Raw genomic sequence first — 21,573 nt, 5'->3', positions numbered from 1 at the left:
TTAAGAGAAATTTGCACTCAAATGCTGATGGATTTTCATGAGGAAGAAGGATTTGCAAACTGATGTGGGAAAATGGAGACTTGAAACTGAGAGAAACTGAAATTGAAAGATTTGACCATCCCCACTTTGAAGAACCGAATATGTAATCCCCACCCAGTACATACAGTACACAGTGTGATGCTTAAATTGGTCCTGCATCAATAGAAGGATACAGAAGAATGCAGAAACAGTGCATGCAGTCACTGCTGATTGCAGGAAGACCTGTGATTTTTCTCACCTAAAGTAAATACTTCACTGTAGCAAATAAGCGCCACAGCACAGTTTTCAGGTGCTGCTGTTAGATCGGTAGTTTTTTGGGTTTTTTAAATGCAAAAAAAAAAAAAAAATCCAAAAAAACCTTAGCAAGCTGTTATGCAATTAAGCAAGATGGGCTTGCCCATAATGATTCAGATCTGCAATTATTTATACTGCTGTCTGTGCTTTTGATTACAGGTAGGTAGCCGTGTTGGTCTGCCGTAGTCGAAACAAAATAATAATAATAAAATTCCTTCCAGTAGCACCTTAGAGACCAGCTAAGTTTGTTATTGGTATGAGCTTTCGTGTGCATGCACACTTCTTCAGTTACACTGAGTCAGAAGTCACCAGACCCTTATATATAGTGAGAGGGTGGGGAGGGGTATTACTCAGAAGGGTGGTGGGAATGGGTGATTGGCTGATAAGTGTGGTAAACCTGTTGACGACTGTTAACGACTGCAATTGGTCTTACAGGAAAAAGGAAGGGGTGAGATGGCAAAAAAAGCTATATCATATAGACAGCATCTTAAAAAGCAGAGACATCACCTTGCCGACAAAGGTCCGTATAGTTAAAGCTATGGTTTTCTCAGTAGTGATGTATGGAAGTGAGAGCTGGACCATAAAGAAGGCTGATCGCCGAAGAATTGATGCTTTTTAATTATGGTGCTGGGGGAGACTCTTGAGAGTCCCATGGACTGCAAGAAGATAAAACCTATCCATTCTGAAGGAAATCAGCCCTGAGTGCTCACTGGAAGGTCAGATCCTAAAGCTGAGGCTCCAATACTTTGGCCACCTCATGAGAAGAGAAGACTCCCTGGAAAAGACCCTGATGTTGGGAAAGATTGAGGGCACAAGGAGAAGGGGACAACAGAGGATGAGATGGTTGGACAGTGTTCTCAAAGCTACCAGCATGAGTTTGACCAAACTGTGGGAGGCAGTGGAAGACAGGAGTGCCTGGCGTGCTGTGGTCCATGGGGTTAAGAAGAGTCGAACATGACTAAACGACTAGACAACAACAGCTATATCATGTATAATGAGATAAGAATCCAATGTCTCTATTCAGACCAGGTCTCTCCATGGTTTTAAGTTTGTGCTTTTGACTGGGGAACATAATGCATAATCCTAGAAAATGAAGTGCATGGAATGGGCAGGAACATTTCAGATCCGCTTTGTGAAACTCACATATTTGCCTCTGCAGACAAACGTCTCAAAAGACCTCTCGCTGTATTCCCAAAAAACAGTGGCAGCAGTTGTGGCCACTGGGTAGCTGGCAGACATCATGGGCAGCTTCAGCTGGCTGTGAGAGCTGGTGGGATTGACTGCAAAAAATGTTTGCATTTGAACGGGCCAATTGAAGTCCTGCTGTGGGGGGTGATGTCCCTGTGATGGACCTGACAGGGGCAGTCTTCGGTTGGGTCCTCCAGTGGGGCATACCAGATGGCTGTGCTGCTTGCAGGCAGTGCAGTGAAACCCACCCACCCTGTATGTTATGGACCTGCCCAGTGGTAAGTGGGCAACACACATGTATGACTTGCTATGGTGCCCTATTTGGGGTAAGGAAGGAATTTGCCTGCAGACAAATGGGTCCTGTCTGGAAGTTTGTCCTCTTGTCACAAGTTTGGGGGGGAGAGGCATTGGGTTGGATCCTTAGACTTAACCGGGGTGGAGGATCAAATTCAGGGTACCCTGGTAAAGGGGTGCACAGGTTGGGTTCTGTCCAAAGCCCCAGGCAGGGGTCTGACTGGAGAACAGAAATCCCAAAATGGCGACCTGGTGGGACCATCCATTAGATTTGTGTCAGTGGGGTAGCCTTAGATGACACCTCAAGGCAGCCCTGTTTAGGGAAGCTTTTAATGTTTGAGGCATTACTGTATTTTAATATTGTGTTGGAAGCCACCCAGAGTGGCTGGGGAAACCCAGCCAGATGGGCGGGGTATAAATAATAAATTATTTGTTGTTGCTGTTGTTGTTATTTATTATCAGATTCAACCTTGATGGAGATATCAGTCAACTGTTGGGCTGGCTGATTCAGGAGACATACCTAAGCCAAAGCCAACTTAAATCTATAATCAATAAAGTTGTGACCATTTTGGTCCAAGCTGTGGTCCACAGTCTGCAACGGCATGGTGGTGAAGGCATAGATGTCACACTTAAATTTTCAGTCTCTTGTAAATTAACACTTTCATACATGACAAGCTCCATCTTAGCTTCTGTTCCATTTCAACAAGGTTTTCACTATGCTCGTGATGTATTGCATGATTCCCGCCCCCAAAAAAATTTTTTTAATGCATCCTTATGCATAAATATTTGATTTTTTAAAAATAAATAAAATAAAATAAAAGCAAACATAAATAATGCATATTGAGTTCTATTAAAAGTGACCTACCTATAAACAAAACATGAGCATTTTTGCCACCCAGGCTATTATGGACATGCGACATTCTGCAAGCCATCATCCAATCAAACAGTGCAGTTTAATTTAGCAGAAAGGGTGAAGGTATTTTTCTGAATAGAATGGGGGTTTCTGTGTGATGTTTGTCAGGCATGGCAGATGTTGGTGCTGGAATGGCGTTTAGGAGCCCTGAATCATTCTTGTGTTGCTTTTAATTTTTTATGTTTGTCCATATAAAATATTAAAATAGAACCTTTGTGCCCTTTTGCAGGACTTTTTCTTCTCTTCTCCGGGTTGGTAAAGGAGCATGACTTTAGGAGGTTCGAGGAACTAGAAAGAATATAAGAATACTCAGATTGCTGCACGACATCAGCAATATCTTTATCATTGAATTATATTTTTAAAAATGGCAATCACACATTTTCCATGAAAAACCCTGTAATCATTTCCTTACGAATCATCACAACAGGTATTATTTATTAGTCACTATAAGAGATCACTAACAAGTTTTGGTTCAAACTCATTCATTTCTGAGCAGACTTCCATAAAATTGCACTGTTGGTCAAAACTAAGCCTTTAAAAGTAGTAGCTAACTTCTAAGTGTGTTGCAGGAAACTTGCCAGATTTATTTCAACAGGGTGTAGGTATCACAAACTTCCAGTGGATCGAAGTCTTTAAAAATAATAGCACACTGAAACATTTCCTCAAAGCAACAGGAGCCAAACTGGGGGTTGAATCAACTAAGGGATGGATCTTCAGTCCTCCCCATTCCCAGGTGGGTGTTGATTGACAGAGCAGTGGGGCCATCACTGTACCTGCAGTTGTCTGTGGGATGGAAGGTGGGAGGCTCAGACAGATTGCTGTGTCGGCCCAGAGCTGGTGCTGCAATCTGGCCCAAATTACAGACCCTCCAAGTGTCCCTATTTTCCAGGGGTAGTCCTAGATTTACAGAATCTGATTTGATCCTGGAATGTCCCACTTTTCTTTAGGACATCCCTATTTTCACTAAAGAAATGTTGGAGGGTATGGTAAGAAATCAGTATTTTCATTACTATGTGTTTCATTACCCAGAGTGGCTGGGCGGGGTACAAATAAATTATTATTATTATTATTATTATTATTATTATTATTATTATTATTAATCGGATAAAGGTCCGTATACTTAAAGCTATGGTTTCCCCAGTAGTGATGTATGGAAGTGAGAGCTGGACCGTAAAGAAGGCTGATCACCGAAGAATTGATGCTTTTGAATTGTGGTGCTGGAGGAGACTCTTGAGAGTCCCATGGACTGCAAGAAGATCAAACCGATCCATTCTGAAGGAAATCAGCCCTGAGTGCTCACTGGAAGGACAGATCCTGAAGATGAGACTCCAATACTTTGGCCACCTCATGAGAAGAGAAGACTCCCTGGAAAAGACCCTGATGTTGGGAAAGATGGAGGGCACAAGGCGAAGGGGACGGCAGAGGACGAGATGGTTGGATAGTGTTCTGGAAGCTACCAGCATGAGTTTGACCAAACTACGGGAGGCAGTGGAAGACAGGAGTGCCTGGCGTGCTCTGGTCCATGGGGTCACGAAGAGTCGGACACGACTAAACGACTAAACAACAACAACAAAATGTTGGCGTTATGTGAGCCAAGGAGACAACTAACTATACATGCATTAGAAGGCATCCGAAGGCAGCCTTGTATAGGAGAACTTTTTAAATGTTTAGTGTTTAGTGATGTTTTTATATAAGTTGGAAGATCCCCAGGGCGGCGGGGGCAACTCAGTCAGATGTGCAGGATATAGATAATAACATTAGTAGTAGTAATAGTAGTACGGAATAGGATGTCCCTATTTTCACAGGAGAAATGTCGGGAGGGTATGAAATTGGGCCCAGTGTTGTCATGTGGCAAGGCTCACTCAGGATTCAATGGATCCTCGGTCTGCTGAGCCCAGCCCACCCTGATTCTGAAAGTCCTTTTGGGGGGATTTCCACTGGCTGCTGCTGCTGGAGATCTTGCCAGTGGCACTTTAGCCTTCATGTACATTTAGCATGCAGAAGTGAGGACTCTCTGTCAACAGATGCTGCCGTCACTCTGCACACCTGGGGACGCCATTGAAGGCCAGAAAGGCTGGGCCATTCCTGCCCAAACCACCATTGCTGCCTAGCCCAGCACACAGGTGCGTTGGTTTGCTCTGTAAATTATTTCCCAGTTCTGTTTTATTTTTTAGAAGACGACTCGGCAAACCAAATTAAAATTCAAATTTAATTTGAGGCTGGAGGGAGGATTTGCCCATCATTAGTTCTATCCTCCTGTTTGTGGGTGGGATCTGCTTTCAGTTTGCAGATTTCTCTTCATAGATGGGCAAATCATATAGGAAACATACCCAGTTTAACAATGCATTGCTGGGGCTCACAGCTGGAAGATCTGTGTGTCTGGATAACTGGCACCCCAAACAGATAAACATCCATATTTCAGCAACTGCAGGGATTTCAGAATAACATTCTAAAATATTAATGCCCCAGCCACCCTTGTTCTACATCTGAGTCTGAATTTTTCATCAATCTTTTGCAATGACTGTAATTTTATACTTTTTGTTGGCATTGTGCAATCTTCCGAAATCTCACAAAAACTACTCCAATCTGAAAGCTATTCCATCTTTAATTTTGTGTTTTTGCATTATAGAACGATGTTGGTTTCTTTGCTTGGTTCTCATCTGGGTCTTTTTACAAGATCAATGCACAACAGCTGTACTTAAATGACTTATAAATGTAAGATAATATGGATTCTCGAATTCCCCCCTAATTCATATTGCCATGCTGTGCCCATTTTCAAAGAGGCACGCAAATACAATTCCATTAAAAGGATGTGGTTTCTCATGTGGAAGGAAAGCGAAGGGGTAAGGACACTTAGGTCGGCCCAAACTTACAGGATGATTTCTAGGTATACTGCTTTCCAGGGGGACAGCAGCTGGGGAACACATGAAGAGAACCGAGGATAAAACAGAGGGAGCAATGGAAGGGTAGGCAACACTCTTCTTAGATAAGGTATTCTCATGAAGGAAGAAAGGCATGCAATGAATGCAGGACCAGCTGTAATTGATTGAGAAATGGTTGAAAAGTAGTGGATCATAGGGACCTGTGAACCCAGGACTCATAGAGATGTGTAGAGACAGAAGTCAGTGGCTTTAAGCCACCATGCTTATGTTCTACCTCTGTGGCTGGAGACAGTGTGGCTCTGAATACCATTTGCTGGGGATCAAAAGTTGGGTGAAGTGCTATCATACTCAGGTCCTGCCTGTGGGCTTTCCATGGGCACCTGATTGGTCATGGTTGGAACAGGTACATGTAATCTGCCATGAAACTTACAAAGCTTAAGCTTAAGGACCCCTAATCCCAGAAGGTCCCCAGAAGCAACTTTAGCCCACATTGCTTAAAGAAAAATTGGGTCTAGCAGACCTAATTTGAGTCACATTGGTTTAAGCCACATAGATTGATTTTTTGATACATATATTTCAACAATCCCAAAGTCTGAGAGAACATAAGTTGTTAAGGTGCCGTGATCTGAAATCCCACTGATAATGGTGGTCACCCAGACCTTGTTGCTGGTTCTGAAGGGGCCCTCATGGCAGTTCAAGCATCAGGGCCCCTCAAATGTAGGTCTGCCACTGGGTAAAGGGGATGTAGACTGGTGCACAACCTGATCCTGCGGAGCCCTTCTAAAGTTCTTAAGGGTGTATGAAAACTGGGGACACCAGCAGAGTGTAGACAGCTAGGGTGATTTTGGGAATGAGGAGAGGACTCTATTGTCATACCTGAAGGAGGGTCTCCACCCCTCTTATTCAGCCTGGACACTGAGGTCCAGCTCCAAGGGCCTTCTGGTGGTTCCCTCACTGCAAGAAGTGAAGTTACAGGCAACCAGGCAGAGGACCTTCTTGGTAGATGTCAAGGAGCTAAATAACTATATAACTTTTTGAAGGCAGCTCTGTATAGGGAAGGTTTTTCGTAAATGTTTAATGCTTTGTGATGTTTTTAAATATGTTGGAAGCTGCCCAGAGTGGCTAGGCCAACCCAGTCAGATGAGTGGGGTACAAATAATAAAATTGTTGTTGTTGTTAGTAATAAAATGGTTGTTGTTGTTGTTGAAAGTAATATGCAGAGAGGCACTATGGATACAGGGTGGCTGATTATGGCTTTTCGGACATTTTTTGACACCAAATCCCATCAGCCCCAGCAAAGTGTAGGGAGGATGGAATTGTAGTCCAATAACATTGGGAAGGTCATATTTCGCTTACCTCTGGCATAGCATATTGAAATGTCATTTCATTTTTTTTTTTTAAAGATTTTTATTAAAGTTTTCCAAAAGAAAGAAAAATAGAAATTCACAGAATAAAAAACCATAAATTACAGAAAAAAGAAACACACAAAAAAGAAAAAAAAGAAAAAAAATACAGAAAGAAAAGCACAACTAATTAAGAAAAATTACATTTAAACAAAGAAAAAATAAAACCATTCCATTTTTCCAATAGCCTCAATTTCATATGCTTATGTTCTTGACCTCCTCGCACCTTCCCCTTTTTGTATTCCCATTCAAATATTTAATTCAGCAAATTCTTACCCTTTGTCAAATGTTTGAACTTTGTACCATAACATATACTATATCCCTATTTTTCAACCAATTATCAATACCTTTTTTGCATAGTCTTAATAACTTTTATCACTAATTACCACTTATTACCCATCCAAGCACATTTTTAACACTCATTGATTTTATAATATTTCTGAAGATAGTCTTTGAATTTCTTCCAGTCTTCTTCCACCAACTCTTCTCCCAGGTCTCGGATTCTGTCAGTCATTTCCGCCAATTCCATATAGTCTATCAGCTTCATCTGCCATTCTTCCAGGGTGGGTAGCTCTTGTGTCTTCCAATACTTTGCGATGAGAATTCTTGCTGCTGTTGTTGCGTACATAAAGAAATTTCTATCTTTCTTTGGCACCAATTGGCCCACCATGCCCAAGAGAAAGGCCTCTGGCTTCTTAAGGAATGTATATCTAAAGATTTTTTTCATTTCGTTATATATCATCTCCCAGAAAGCCTTAATCTTTGGGCATGTCCACCAAAGGTGAAAGAATGTTCCTTCACTTTCTTTACACTTCCAACATTTATTGTCAGGCAAATGGTAGATTTTTGCAAGCTTGACTGGTGTCATGTACCACCTGTATATCATTTTCATAATATTCTCTCTTAGGGCATTACATGCCGTAAATTTCATACCTGTGGTCCACAACCGTTCCCAGTCAGCAAACATGATGTTATGGCCAACATCTTGTGCCCATTTAATCATAGCAGATTTAACTGTTTCATCCTGCGTATTCCATTTTAGCAGCAAGTTATACATTCTTGAAAGTATTTTAGTTTTGGGTTCTAACAACTCAGTTTCCAATTTTGATTTTTCCACCTGGAAGCCTATTTTTTTATCCATGTTATAGGCTTCTCTTATTTGAAAATAGTGCAGCCAATCTCGCACCTTATCTTTTAATTTCTCAAAACTCTGCAATTTCAATTTATCCCCTTCTTGTTCCAGTATTTCCCAATATTTCGGCCATTTGGCCTCCATATTGGACTTTTTAAGTGCCTTTGCCTCCATTGGTGACAGCCACCTTGGGGTTTTGTTCTCCAATAAGTCTTTATATCTTGACCAGACATTAAACAATGCTTTCCTGACAATATGATTTTTAAATGCTTTATGAGCTTTGACCTTGTCGTACCACAGATATGCATGCCACCCAAAGACATTATTAAAACCTTCTAAATCCAAAATGTCAGTGTTTTCAAGAAGCAGCCATTCTTTCAGCCAGCAAAATGCGGCCGATTCATAATAGAGTTTCAGGTCTGGCAGGGCGAAGCTACCTCTTTCTCTTACATCGGTTAGTATTTTAAATTTTATTCTAGGCTTCTTGCCCTGCCAGACAAATCTAGAAATATCCTTCTGCCACTTCTTGAAACAGTCCATCTTGTCCACAATTTGCAAAGATTGAAACAAAAATAACATCCTTGGCAATACATTCATCTTTATAGCCGCAATTCTTCCCAACAAGGAAAGCTTCAAGTTTGACCATATCTCTAGATCTTTCTTCACTTCTAGCCAACATTTCTCATAGTTATCTTTAAACAAGTTTAAATTCTTAGCAGTCATATTAACCCCCAAATATTTAACCTTCTTTACTATTGTTAGGCCTGTCTCCTTCTGAAACCTGTCTTTCTCAATCGGTGTTAAATTTTTCTCAAGAACTTTTGTTTTAGATTTATTCAGCTTAAAACCAGCCATCTGCCCAAATTCTTGGATCACTTCCAAAACTCTTTTCGAACTAGATTCTGGCTCCTGTAATGTTAAAACTAAGTCATCTGCAAAAGCTTTCAATTTATATTGCTTAGCTCCGACCTGAATGCCTTTTATCAAACGGTCCCTTCTAATCATGTTCAATAATACCTCCAGGACTGTGATGAATAACAACGGGGAAATTGGGCAGCCTTGTCGTGTACCTTTCTCTATCTTAAATCCCTCTGTCACCATATTATTCACAATTAATTTAGCCTTTTGTTCTGAGTAAATTGCACTTATACCATTTTCAAACCCTTGACCCACCCCCATCCCCTGAAGATTTTTCTTCATAAAACTCCAAGAGATGTTGTCAAAGGCTTTCTCCGCATCTATAAAGATTAAAACTGCTTTGGTGTTTATATTCACTTGCAACTTCTCCAAGATGTTGATTATGTTCCTTGTATTGTCCGACAAGTGTCTACCCGGGAGAAAGCCCGCTTGGTCCTTATGAATCTCTTCCAGTAGTACTTTCTTTAATCTATTTGCCAAAATGTCCGCAAATATTTTGTAATCCACATTAAGAAGGGTTATGGGGCGGTAGTTCTTAAGTTGCGTCTTTTCAGACTCAGTTTTTGGTATAAGTGTAATATAAGCTTCCTGCCACGACTCCGGCGCCTTTTCCCCCTCTAGTATCTCATTGCATACCTCCATTAGTGGTCGAATTAACCAATCTTTCAAAACTCTATAGTATTTGGAGGTTAAGCCGTCTGGTCCTGGAGATTTGCCCAACTGCATGTTCCGAATGGCACCCTCCACTTCCTGTTCTGTAATTTTGTCACTCAACATTATCCTCTTTTCTTGAGAGATTTTTTGTAATCCGTTTTTCCTCAGAAATTGGTCTAATTCGACCTCTTTCTGTGGCCCTTGTGTATAAAGTTGCTTGAAAAATCTCTGGAAGCAGTTTCTAATTTCCAATGGGTTCTGTATAATCTTTCCATTTACTTCCAAATTTGTTATGGTGTTTAGTTCCTGTCTTTTCTTCATCTGCCATGCAAGCAGTTTCCCACATTTGTTAGCCGATTCAAAGGACTTTTGTCTCATCTGTTTGATTTTCCATTCCACTTCCTGATTTATCATTCTCATATATTGTACTTGATATAACTTAATTTCTCTCAGAATCTCTTGGGATTTTGGTTTCACTCTTAATCTTTTCTCTCCTTCTTTTATTTTTTCCAAAATTTTATCTTTTTTCTCATTTTGAGTTCTCTTCTTTATTGCATTCTGTTGAATCAAAAACCCTCGCATGACCGCTTTGCTTGCGTCCCAGACTGTTCTTTTTTCCACCGTAGTGTTTAAATTTATCTCAAAATAGTCTCTCAATGTTTTTTGGGCCTTCTTAATCACCTCCTGGTTTCTAAACAGGGCGTCATTCATCCTCCATCTGAAGGAGCCGATTGGCATTAGTTTCATCTCCATCTTTATTGCATTGTGGTCGGAGCAAGTTTTGGGGCAGATTTCCACTTTTCGAATCTTGGGTGCCAGTCCTCTAGTTATCCATATTTGATCAATTCTTGTCCATGTCATATTGGCTTCAGAGAAGAATGTTCCCTCTCTTCCAAGGGGGTTCTTAGTTCTCCAAGTGTCAATCAAATCCATATTGTCAGTCAATTCAAAGAAAGTTTTAGGTAGTCTTCCATCTTTAGTTACCACCTGTCTTTGTGACTTATCCATGTTAGTAGATACCACTCCATTCATGTCTCCCATCAAAATGATATTATAGTCCATATAGTCCAACAATGTCTCGTGCAATTTCTTAAAAAATTCCGATTTCCCCTCATTTGGTGCATATACTCCTAAAATCAAATATTTTTCACCTTGTAGTTGAATCTCAATTGCAATAAACCTTCCTTGTTCATCTTTAAAAACAAATTTCGGTGATAGGCTCTCTTTAGCGTATATAACAACTCCTCTCTTTTTGACTTTGTCCGATGAAATAAATTCTTGACCCAGTCTTTTATTAATGAGAACTTTCCTGTGGAGCCTTACCACATGAGTTTCCTGCAAACAAATTAGATCCAATTGGTCCTTTTTCAATATATGAAATACTTTCCTCCTCTTCTCCGGCGAGTTAAAGCCGTGAATGTTCCAGCTTAATAATTGCAGAGACATGGTGTGTTTATTTTAATTTCCTCCAGCCGCTCCCAAGAGCTCGTCAAGTTCTTGCGGTGGTATCTTCTTTTTTGATTTGTCAAATTCCAAAGGTGGTGGTGCTATGCCAGCTCCTGGTCTCAAGGCTTTTGGCAGATCTGTCGCTTCCTTTTGTAGATCTTCTTCAAAATCTCTCAGAAATTTTTCCTTATCTTCCACTGATCTGATTCTGAACTTTTTCCCCTTAAATGTAAAGGACAGTCCCTGGGGGAACTCCCATCTGAAAACAATAGTATTCTTTCTCAACAAGGCCACCAAGTCTCCGTAGTTAGTTCTCAAATCCAGAAGGTGTTTCGGAATATCTTTAAAAATCTCCGCTCTGGTCTCATTAATCTCTAGGGTCTTCTGGAAGTGAGCACTCAATATTTTGTCTCGTTCCTCTTTCGATCGGAGGGTCACCAAACAGTCTCTCACCCTGTTTTTCCTCCCTCCTCTTCCAAGTCTGAAGGCGCTCACTATCTTAAATTCTTTATCCAGCTCCAAGTTCCAGAATTTCTGAAATTCCTGTGAAAGATAGTCATTCAAATTATCTCTCTCAAGTTCTGGCACCGCCCTGATCCTCAGGTTTGTCTGTCTCTCTCTCAATTCAACCATAGACAATAAGGCCTGGTGGTCCCCAATCTGTTTACGTATTGGTTTGATTTCTTCCTCCACAGCCACAGCTTTTTCTTTTGCCTCCTCGGCTATTTTCCTAGTAGTCGCAGATTCCTCCAACAGTTTTTCTATAGCTTTGGTATTTGAATTAATACTGGCTGTGTTCCCTTTAATTTCAGCTGACTGATCTGAGACCTGTTTACTTAGGCCTTCCAATTTTTCGTAAATTTTATTCAACACAGATGTAAATTCCCCTTCTGAGGCCATTCCTTTTGGCTCAATTTGCCCTGGGTCTTCCTCCTGAGTCACAGGGAGGCCAGGCACAGATGCCCTACGTTGCTGGGAGATTGAAGTAGATTGTTGGACTTTGACCTTGGATCTTGTTGCTCTTTGTTCAGTCATTCCCCTTTATCTTCAGTCAAGGTCAATTCCCACAGGCAAGCCTTGTAGTGGAAAGTCCCCAAAGTTGACAGTGGAAAATTCCTCCAGTCAGGTATTAACTTCAATAGTCCTCTAGGGGGATACAGTGGCTGCCATAAAATTCTCAATAGCCAGACAAACAAATCTTTTTGTGGCTTTCCGTATCCCCTCTTTAATTGAAACTAAGTATTCAGATCAGTAAAACTCAGAAATGTATCTTCTTGCAGAGTTAGATCAAATATTTACTGTATCCACAGTCAATGCGAGCTCAAATGTAGCAAACCTCATTAATCTGACAGACCGTTCCCATGAGAGTTCAAATAAAAAGTCTTTTAAAATTCCCAGAAGATCCCCAGAAGAAATACAGTCACTTTCTCAACTTCCCCTGCAGGGGAGTTCTCTCTTTTGGTGCTTAGAGTTAAAGTTGAACGATCCACATTAAAGTAATAGCACAGAAAGGTCTTTGCTTTGATCTTTTACAAAGCGGAAAGGCGGACTTCCTGTTTACACCTTTCCGCTTCGGAGCCCAAATTCAGTTCTTTTTGTTCTCAAATCCAAATTTCTTAAGTCCCCCTACTCACGGGTGTTCTCTTTTAGAGCCGAATTTCACAGGAAAAAGGTCAGCGCTCTCCGGCAACAGCTACGCGGCTTCGCTCTGTAGACGCAGCAATCGACCCGTAGCACCGCGCCGCTCCCGCTGCACACCGGAACCCCTTTCGGGGCTCCCTCGCAAAAACGGGGGGCGCAAAAGGTGCCTGCTGGGTCCCACGCTCGCAGGCTCTTTCTGCCTGCGATTTCAGATCGGGTCCCCGCTTCGCCGTAGCGGAACAGACCCACTTTCTACAGGGCTTCTCCTCCTACTCAGAAGGAGACCGCCATTGCCGTTGGCGCCGCCTCCGGAAGTCCTTGAAATGTCATTTCAATCCCTTTCTGTTCTTGCCGCATTGTCTCTGTCCACTCGTCACCTTTCCCACTGCTTTTTGTTTACTCGTGGCAAGCATTTTGGACTGTAAGCATTTAAGCTGAGTCCTTATCTGTTTCCCCCCTGAAATATACTCAGAGTCGAGAGTGGATTTCATGATCTTTATTCAGCTCATAGTGGTGAGGAGGAATGGAAGTTCCCCCACAATATCTGCTTTATATACATTATTTACACAATGGGCTGCACGTGATTGGCTAATTCCGGAATTCTCCTGTAGGCCAATCAGGTTGTGGATTCACTTCCACCTGGAGCTGGATTGGGTGGCTCCTGTGGACCAATCATACTGCTGCATTGTTCTAGGACCAATCAGACTGCTGCATTTTGGATCCTATTCAACTCAGTACATAACACCCCACTACTGTATAATCAGTGCTTTTTTCCGGGGGTACGCAGGGGTACACATACCCCTAAACATTTTTGTGAATACTTGTACTTTTGTCCATTTACTATAAAATGGTGATTTTCTTGAGTCAAAATGAGAGTACCCCTAAACATTTTTTTTAGAAAAAAGCACTGTATATAATTACACAAAACTTAGTAACTATACCAATTGTTTTTGTGTATGTGTGTGTATTAGGACACACTTCATCCTCCTGCACAGAATCACTTGTGCCCACAAAAGGTATGGTAGAAAGAAAAGGGGAGAAGTTGCCATGTAAGAACATGACTTAACTTATTTTTTAGCTTCTCAGAAGAAAAGAGCTATAATCAATGAAATGGCCTCTCTGCACTGAGGATTCAGATGTATTTTGCAGCAGCTGCGAGCTGGCTATCCTGAAATCTTTCTTCCTCTCTCTCTGTGCATGGATGTACATGTGCAACACAGAGATGAATTGTTTAAAGATTTTGCTTGATAACTAGGCTGTACAAGAGTCTTATTTTCTGAGCAAGCTGTGTGTGTAGAGAGAGAGATTTGAGTTTTGATTCTGCTCCAATTCCTGAGTGCATGCATAATTTAAAAACAATATATTTTCAATTATATTGAACTTCCAAAACAAGAGAATTTTTATGGATGTTAAATGTAACCAGGTAATCATTAAAATCTTGCTTGTGTCACCATTTCCTGCAGTTCAAAGGCAATCTTAAAATTTTCTTAGTAGTAAATGAGACCTCTGGGGAGAAATGGTTGGAAAAATATTTAATCAGAGTTGTGTGTGTGGTTCCCCCCTCCCTTCATTCTAGAAGGTAAGGAGGAGGACAAGGCAACAAAATAGCCTTCAATTTCCCTACTTGTTTTAGAATGAAAGCCAATCCCGGTATCCTACTGAGAGGGAAATTATTCTAAGCTGGCAGATCGGCAGAGTAAATCCCCATTTCCACGAAAATGTATTGACGTTCTGAACTTGCTAATATGCTGTAATATGCAGTTAAAATTGACGGCATGACCGAAAGGGTTTGGAGGCAGCTTTGTCTAAATGTTCCAATATATAGCTTGATGTGACCTCATTATTATATAAATTAATTCTGACCTTTGTGGCATGTTTGGAAACGTGCCAGAAATAACGAGGCTGACAGCCTAGTAAATCATATTTCAGTGACGCCTTGCTGAAAAATCAAAAGACATCATCTCCATCTTCCTCGATGAGTAGTCGAGTGTGTGCTGCCGCATTTTAGCCATTCAGATGACATGTCTGTAAAAAAAATACATCAGCTGACAATCAAAGACCCTGAGGCTTGTCAAGCCTCACAGTTTTCCTGCAAGCATAATTGATTTCTCATTATGCTCTCCTGGATGCAAGAATGGAGTTGATTCTCAAGGCTGGCCGTCCAGAACTAGCAATGAAAGAAAAAATTAGGCTGCAATCCTATGGGTCTCAGGAGGTCATTTCAGAAGCCACATGTTGCTCAGGATCTCCCTCCCAGAGGTCAAGCAGGTGGATCTCAGGATCTCAGGGAGGGACATCTGATGTCACATGCCCTCTCCCTGCTGTCTTTCTTGGCTACTTATATGTCCAGGGACATATAAACATCACTAAGACCCAAAGGGCAAATTGGGTGTGTGTCAGGGGCTGAAGGGACTTGGATGTAAAGGAAAAGGCCTTCTCGGCCACCTGACAACACCCTCTACAAACCAGGGAAAGTTTTAGACCAGCTCAAAAGCTGTTGCAAATATCTCCCTTGTACAGTGATTTTTTTTTTCTGATGACACTCAAGGGCACCTTCCCCGCCTCCCCAAATGTTAAAAGTACTTACAGTGGTACTGCGGGTTACAGATGCTTCAAGTTACAGATCCTTCAGGTTACAGACTCTGCTAACCCAGAAATAGTACCTCAGGTTAAGAACTTTACCTCAGGATGAGAACAGAAATTGTGCTCCAGCGGCCCGGTAGCAGCAGGAGACCCCTTTAGCTAAAGTGGTACCTCAGGTTAAGAATGGACCTCCAGAATGAATTAAGTTCTTAACCCGAAGTACCACTGTCTTTTACTTCCTCTGTTCATAGTGGAAGGAAAAGAGCAGGTGGGGGGGGGGAGGAAAAAGACAGAGGAGCACAAGATCATTCCTCTACCCTCACTTCCACTTTGCAGGTACGAGCCTGGCAAGGCACTGAAAGTGGCTCTTTTACCACCTTTGGTTTTCCCTGAGCCAGCCAAAGTATGGCGTCATTCCTCTGGGCTACTGCAGGAGGATGGGCAACAGGGCTGGCCAGCCCATGAGGCAAGGGAAGGCGACTGCCTTGGGTGGCAAGATCCACAGGAGTAATAGATCCGGCCTCCATTACCCGCTGCTGCCACTGCCATGATGGCAGTGATGGCTGCGGTGTGTTCTTGGAGGTCAGATCTGCTGTCTCCTTTGCAGCCTCCTCCTCCCACCTTCAGAGTGGCCTCTTGGAGAACAGGAGGCACTGATGGTCTCCTCCCACCTCTGGGGAGGAAATGGTGAGGTTTGCCCTCTGGAGTCTCCTGGGCTCCTGTTAAGCAAGGTTGACTTGATTCCCCTCTTGTCCTTCTTTTCAGACGGAGGGAGGCATTTTGTGGTTTGGCCTCAGATGCCAAAATGTCTTGGGCTGGCCTTGATGGATGCGATATAAGAACATATAGCAGATAAACACACACTCACACCCAATGACTAGGGTTGCACATTCAATGAAGGTTGCCATTTCAGAGTTCAGTAGTTAGGGGTATTTAAGGTCTGGTATTAGTAAGCTAAATGCAGGGGAAGCTGTCAGAGCTCACCATTGAAATCTGATCTCTCCCCACCACAAACATACTTTTATAAAGCATCTTGTTTTTGGTGCTGTCGTTTTAATTTCCCGCAGGGCCCTGGAAAATTAAACTGTGGACAATTAAAACTCAGCACTGGTTCAGGTTCTTGCCTCTAGGTAAGCTTACCAAGACCTCCTGAAGTACATCGCTAGATGGGACTTTACCAAAGATCACCTCAGACCTGGAGAGAGCCCTGGAGATATTCTTAGTAAGAATTAAGGACCCATATACGTGGCAAGTATGCAAGGTTTCATTGCAAATTAAGTAAGTACATTCTGGAAAAATCAGTCGCAAAGGTACTTTAAGAATAATGAGACACTGCTAGTTCACCTTAAGCATGGAGGAGAGGAGACACATTGACAGCTGAGAACACTTATTTTGCTATGAAGCGCATCATTTCTCTCTCCCTCCGCTTTAAAGCTAGAATGAAGTTAGGCTTGCACTGTGGCCTGCATCTCAGTTGCATCAGTCTACATCAGACAGTGACCCATCAGTACTTTTCAGCTCAAATATATGACTCCTACTGCTATGATGAATGGCCACCCCCAATTTGTGATCAATATGTGTGCCGTGTTGCAAATTGGAATAGGAGGGTCATTTAGTTCAGTTCACCTTTTAATTTAGTTCAATTCACACTGAGAGCCAGGGTGGTGTGGTGGTTAAGAGCAGTAGACTTGTAATCTGATGAACCCGGTTCTCATCTTCGCTCCTCCACATGCAGCTGCTGGGTGATCCTGGGCTAGTCACACTTCTTTGAAATCTCTCAGCCCCACTCACCTCACAGAGTGTTTATTGTGGGGGAGGAAGGGAAAGGAGATTGTTAGCCGCTTTGAGACTCCTTCGGGTAGTGATAAAGCGGGATATCAAATCCAAAGTCTTCTTCTCTTCTAATGCAAATCTTCCTAAATTGCATTTACTGAACCAAATATGCATACCGAAACAGAGCTATCCTTCCAATTCTTCTGAATATTGTGATTTAATTGTGCAGCCACCAAAAAATGTGTATTTAGGAGACTATGTGCATTAAAATGCATGTTAGGGAAAATTAAACTGTGTTGCATTGGGGGGCAGGGGGAGAGATACCTAGAATAGTGTGTAAGCCATTACAAGGAATGTGCGCTAAAATACTGGGGGATAGTCATAAGGGCTTTAAACTGATGTGGAAAATGTGGCTAATTGAATGTAAGATTAGCAAAATGAGGAACTGCAAGAATCTGAAAATGACAGACTTGTCCATGCATTGCCAATAAGGGATCCTTAGGAAGTATTTACTCTTCTAATATGAAGGCTGTTAAACTCCACTCATGCAAGTAATCACTGTGGCGCTTCCTTCCATGGCTTGAGGGACAGCTGCATCTTTTGAAGATAGTCCAGGCTCCTGCATTGTCTGCATGATTGTCCCAAGAGCTCTGGGAGTGTTCATGCTCCCTCTTGTCATGCAGATGAACAGGGATGAACAAAAGCATCTTTCCCAGCCCACTGCTGTGCACTGCTGTCTGATGCGCTTATCAGTCAGTGAGGAAATCAAATGTATTCGAGTCAATGCAAACACGCAGAGGCATTGTGCAACTTGTTAGCACAGAAGCCCCTATTACTGAGGCTGGGAGGGGGAGGGGGGAATACATGGAATACATAAGGTGATATGACTGTCAGCAAACTGGAGAAGATTAAAGATAAGTGTTTGCTGTCAAAATATATTAAACCATCTTGGGTTCCTATTAATCTGGTTTTTCATACATGGGAGGAATTAGATCACAGAGTCAACCAAAGGAGGAAACCTGATCAACAAAATTAATTTTGCTGTGTAAATAGCTCGAGGACAAACCTCAATAAACTTCACTTGGCAGGGTTTTATTTTTTGGGGGGGTTTAATTTAGAAAGCAATAGATGGCTGAAAGAGGGCCCCTCATGTACAAGATTAATTTACTCTTGCTGAGGAGCATATGGACTTTTACAGCAGCCATGCATGAGCTATCCACTCTTTCATTTATTTTCTTTTCAGAGAAAATAATAATAAAAAGCCGCATCTGTTGGTTTTAAGCTGCCATTCTTTCTTTTTTCTTTTCTTTTTCTTTTTCTATGTTATCTCTTCAGAGAAAGAAGAAGGCAATAAAAGAACTGGGTGCAGTCAGCTATGGATCAGGCCACTGGGCCATATAGTTCAGCATCCTGTTTTCATGGTGGCCAACCAGATCCCTATGGGAATCCTGCACTCATCCTACATGCGATTCTCAACAACTGGCATTCAGAATAATATTGTCCCTGATAGAACATTACAATCATGGCTAATAGTTATTGGTAGGCTTATCACTACATTTTGTGGGAATGAATTCCATATGTACTACTACCAGGTATCCTCTATGCACCCTTGAGCAAATTCCCATTGAAATACACAGAGCAGGAAAATGACCAATGGCAGGATCCAATAGAACATGGCCGTTGAGCCAGGAATGAGTCATTGGTGGTCCTCAAGTAGCTGCTTTTTCTTACACCTGTCACATCCAATTACCGAGAGCTAGTGTGGTGTAGTGGTTAAGAGCGGTGGACTCATGATCTGGTGAACTGGGTTCGCTTCCCCGCTCCTCCATATACAGCTGCTGGGTGACCTTGGGCTAGTCACACTTGGGCTAGTCTGAAGTCTCTCAGCCCCACTCACCTAACAGAGTGCTTGTTGTGGGGGAGGAAGGGAAGGGAGATTGTTAGCCGCTTTGAGACTCCTTAGGCTAGTGATAAAGCGGGATATCAGATCCAAACTCCTCCTCCTCCTCCTTCTTTGAAGTCTCTCAGCCTCACTCACCTCACAGCTTGTTGTGGGGGGAGGGAGGGAAAGGAGATTGTGAGCTGCTTTGAGACTCCTTAGGGTAGTGATAAAGTGGGATATCAAATCCAAACTCTTCTTCTGATCATGTAGGTAATGTGATGACATCAAGCAGTCATGCAAACAACCAAATTTATTTCACATGGCAATGCAACAAAGTTGCTGAATTCCACCCAGAATGTTGGAAGTTCAGGATGGGGGGGGGGGGAGAAGTTATTTGAACAGCACATAGTTAAACATAGTGGAATTATATCCCACAAGATGTTGTGTTGGCCACTGACTTCGAAACTGGCCTAAGCAGATTAATGGAGGGCAAAGGGTATCAGTGGGTACCAGCCATGATGGGTGTGTTCTTTCTCCATTGATGTAGGGAGTGTGTCTCTGAGAATCACTGCTGGGAATCAGAAGTGGAGAGAGGGCTATGGCGTGCTGGTCCTGTCTGCAGGCTTCCCATGGGTGTCTGTTTGGCCACCATGAGAAACAGGATGTGTGGTAGATGGTCTTGATGCACCAGGCAGACTTTTCTTTGTATTCTTAACAGCAGAGAGAATATCAACAGGAAGAAGAGGGAAGGGATAAGCAGGGATGAATTTTATATATACTTTATACCGGTGCTTTTTTGTGGGGTGGGGTGGGGGGAGACGCAGAGGTACACATACCTCTAAACATTTTGTGAATCTAAGTTTGGCCTCACTGAAGGGCAATATTTCAGTGATCCGTTCCGGAGGCGCGTCCGTAACGTGAAATGTCCGCAACTTGAAGCGCTATATCTGCACTGGTGCACGGCACAATTTGGCACTTCTGTGCATGCGTGAAGTGCAATTTAGCGATTCTGCACATGTGCGAGTGGCAAAACCCGGAAGCAACCTGTTCCGGTACTTCCGAGTTACTGCGGGGCGTAACGCGAAAAGACGCAACAAGAAGTGGATGCAACATGAGGTATAACTGTACCCCTAAACATTTTTTTTAGGGGGAAAAACACTGCTTGAAACCAAATTATGAGCAGACAAGCATGGTGGATGAGCTACAGAGCAGGGGAAAGAAAAGTTTATAAGCCAGGCTTTATAAACAAAGTTTACATAAGGCAAAGGAATAGCCCAAAGCAGGGTCAACCCAGCATGTCTTTTTAAAGGTATCTTTGTGTGAAGAGTGCTGAGAAATATATTTGCTAACATGCTAATGACTTGAGTTTATCAAATATGTATCATGTAGCTTGCAAGGGGGTGAAGAAAAGCTTCTGGAGCTGAGCAGCTCCCAACTAACCTTTGGTTGCTGCCGTTATTGAGTAGCAGTATAAGGAAAATGGTTGGCTGCAGCTGAACTGATACTTGTGCCAAAGCTCTGTCTCCGTTGCCTCTGGAGAGCTGATTCTGGCTGGGAACATAACTTGGAGGAAAGGGTTAACTATTCAGCACCATGGCCCACAATCTGAACTGCCTCCTTTGCCCCAGGAAAGCGGCATTTGCTCATTAGAATATCTGGTTGTGGATCTCCCCCCCCCCATTTCCAACTTGCCCCCGAGTCATAAGCATCTACAGTACTTCAAATGATTCTGTGTCCCTCTGCAAAAAAAAAAAAAAAAATATTTGAAATGGAAATTTTAACATGCAAACACCTGAGCACGTAAAAACAAACAATCGCGGACCAAGTACATAAACTGTCAAACAATACCATGAGTTCCTACTAGGTAAAAGAATACACAGCCGGAACCAAAAGGTAAGCTCAACGCATATGCCACAGCAGAATGAGCCATGCTTGGTGGTGGTGGATGAGACCCTGTCATTTTGGTAACGAAACCGAGAAAGCAAAACTTTGTTGCCTCACATTTGTCATGCTAAAATTCAACTCTGGCCACTTTCTGATGTTGTGCAAAGCTTTCAGAAAGAGCCATGTTCCATATGCTGGCAGCCACCAGCAGTAAGGTAAAAGATAAAAGTAAAGGACCCCTGGACAGTTAAGTCCAGTCAAAGGGGACTATGGGGTAGTGTCGCTCATCTCGCTTTCAGGCCAAGGGAGCCAGTGTTTGTTCACAGGCAGCTTTCCAGGTCACGAGGCCAGCGTGACTAAACCACTTCTGGCACAACAAACACCGTGATGGAAACCAGAGCGCACGGAAATGCCATTTAGCTTCCCACCAAGCGGTACCTATTTATCTATTTGCACTTTGACGTGCTTTTGAACTGCTAGGTTGGCAGGAGCTGGGACAGAGCAATGGGAGCTCACTCTGTTGTGGGGATTCGAACCACTGACCTTCCAATTGGCAAGCCTAAGAGGCTCAGTGGTTTAGATCACAGTGCCACCAGCACCCACTCCAGTAATAACATTGTTCTATACTGGAACTCGAGCCAACTGCC

General features: G+C 42.5%; 1 long non-coding RNA gene across 2 annotated transcripts; it reads right to left on the bottom strand.

The window, feature by feature from the left end:
• Positions 1-14,219: 14,219 nt before the first annotated feature.
• LOC310764879 lies at positions 14,220-21,562 on the bottom strand. Of its 2 annotated transcripts, none has more exons than XR_014549312.1 (3): positions 21,470-21,562; positions 20,483-20,605; positions 14,220-14,829 (listed from the first exon to the last, which is right to left on the bottom strand). It is a non-coding gene; the product is annotated as an uncharacterized lncRNA (long non-coding RNA). The 2 variants fall into 2 exon arrangements; XR_014549313.1 differs by lacking the exon at positions 14,220-14,829 and adding an exon at positions 19,367-19,752.
• Positions 21,563-21,573: the final 11 nt, after the last annotated feature.

The sequence above is a fragment of the Podarcis filfolensis genome (genome assembly GCF_964270895.1).
Source record: "Podarcis filfolensis genome assembly, chromosome: 6".
In the NCBI taxonomy this organism is placed as follows: Eukaryota; Metazoa; Chordata; class Lepidosauria; order Squamata; family Lacertidae; genus Podarcis; species Podarcis filfolensis.
The sequence above is the reverse complement of the archived record's forward strand: the minus strand, read 5'-3'. Positions and strand labels throughout refer to the sequence as shown.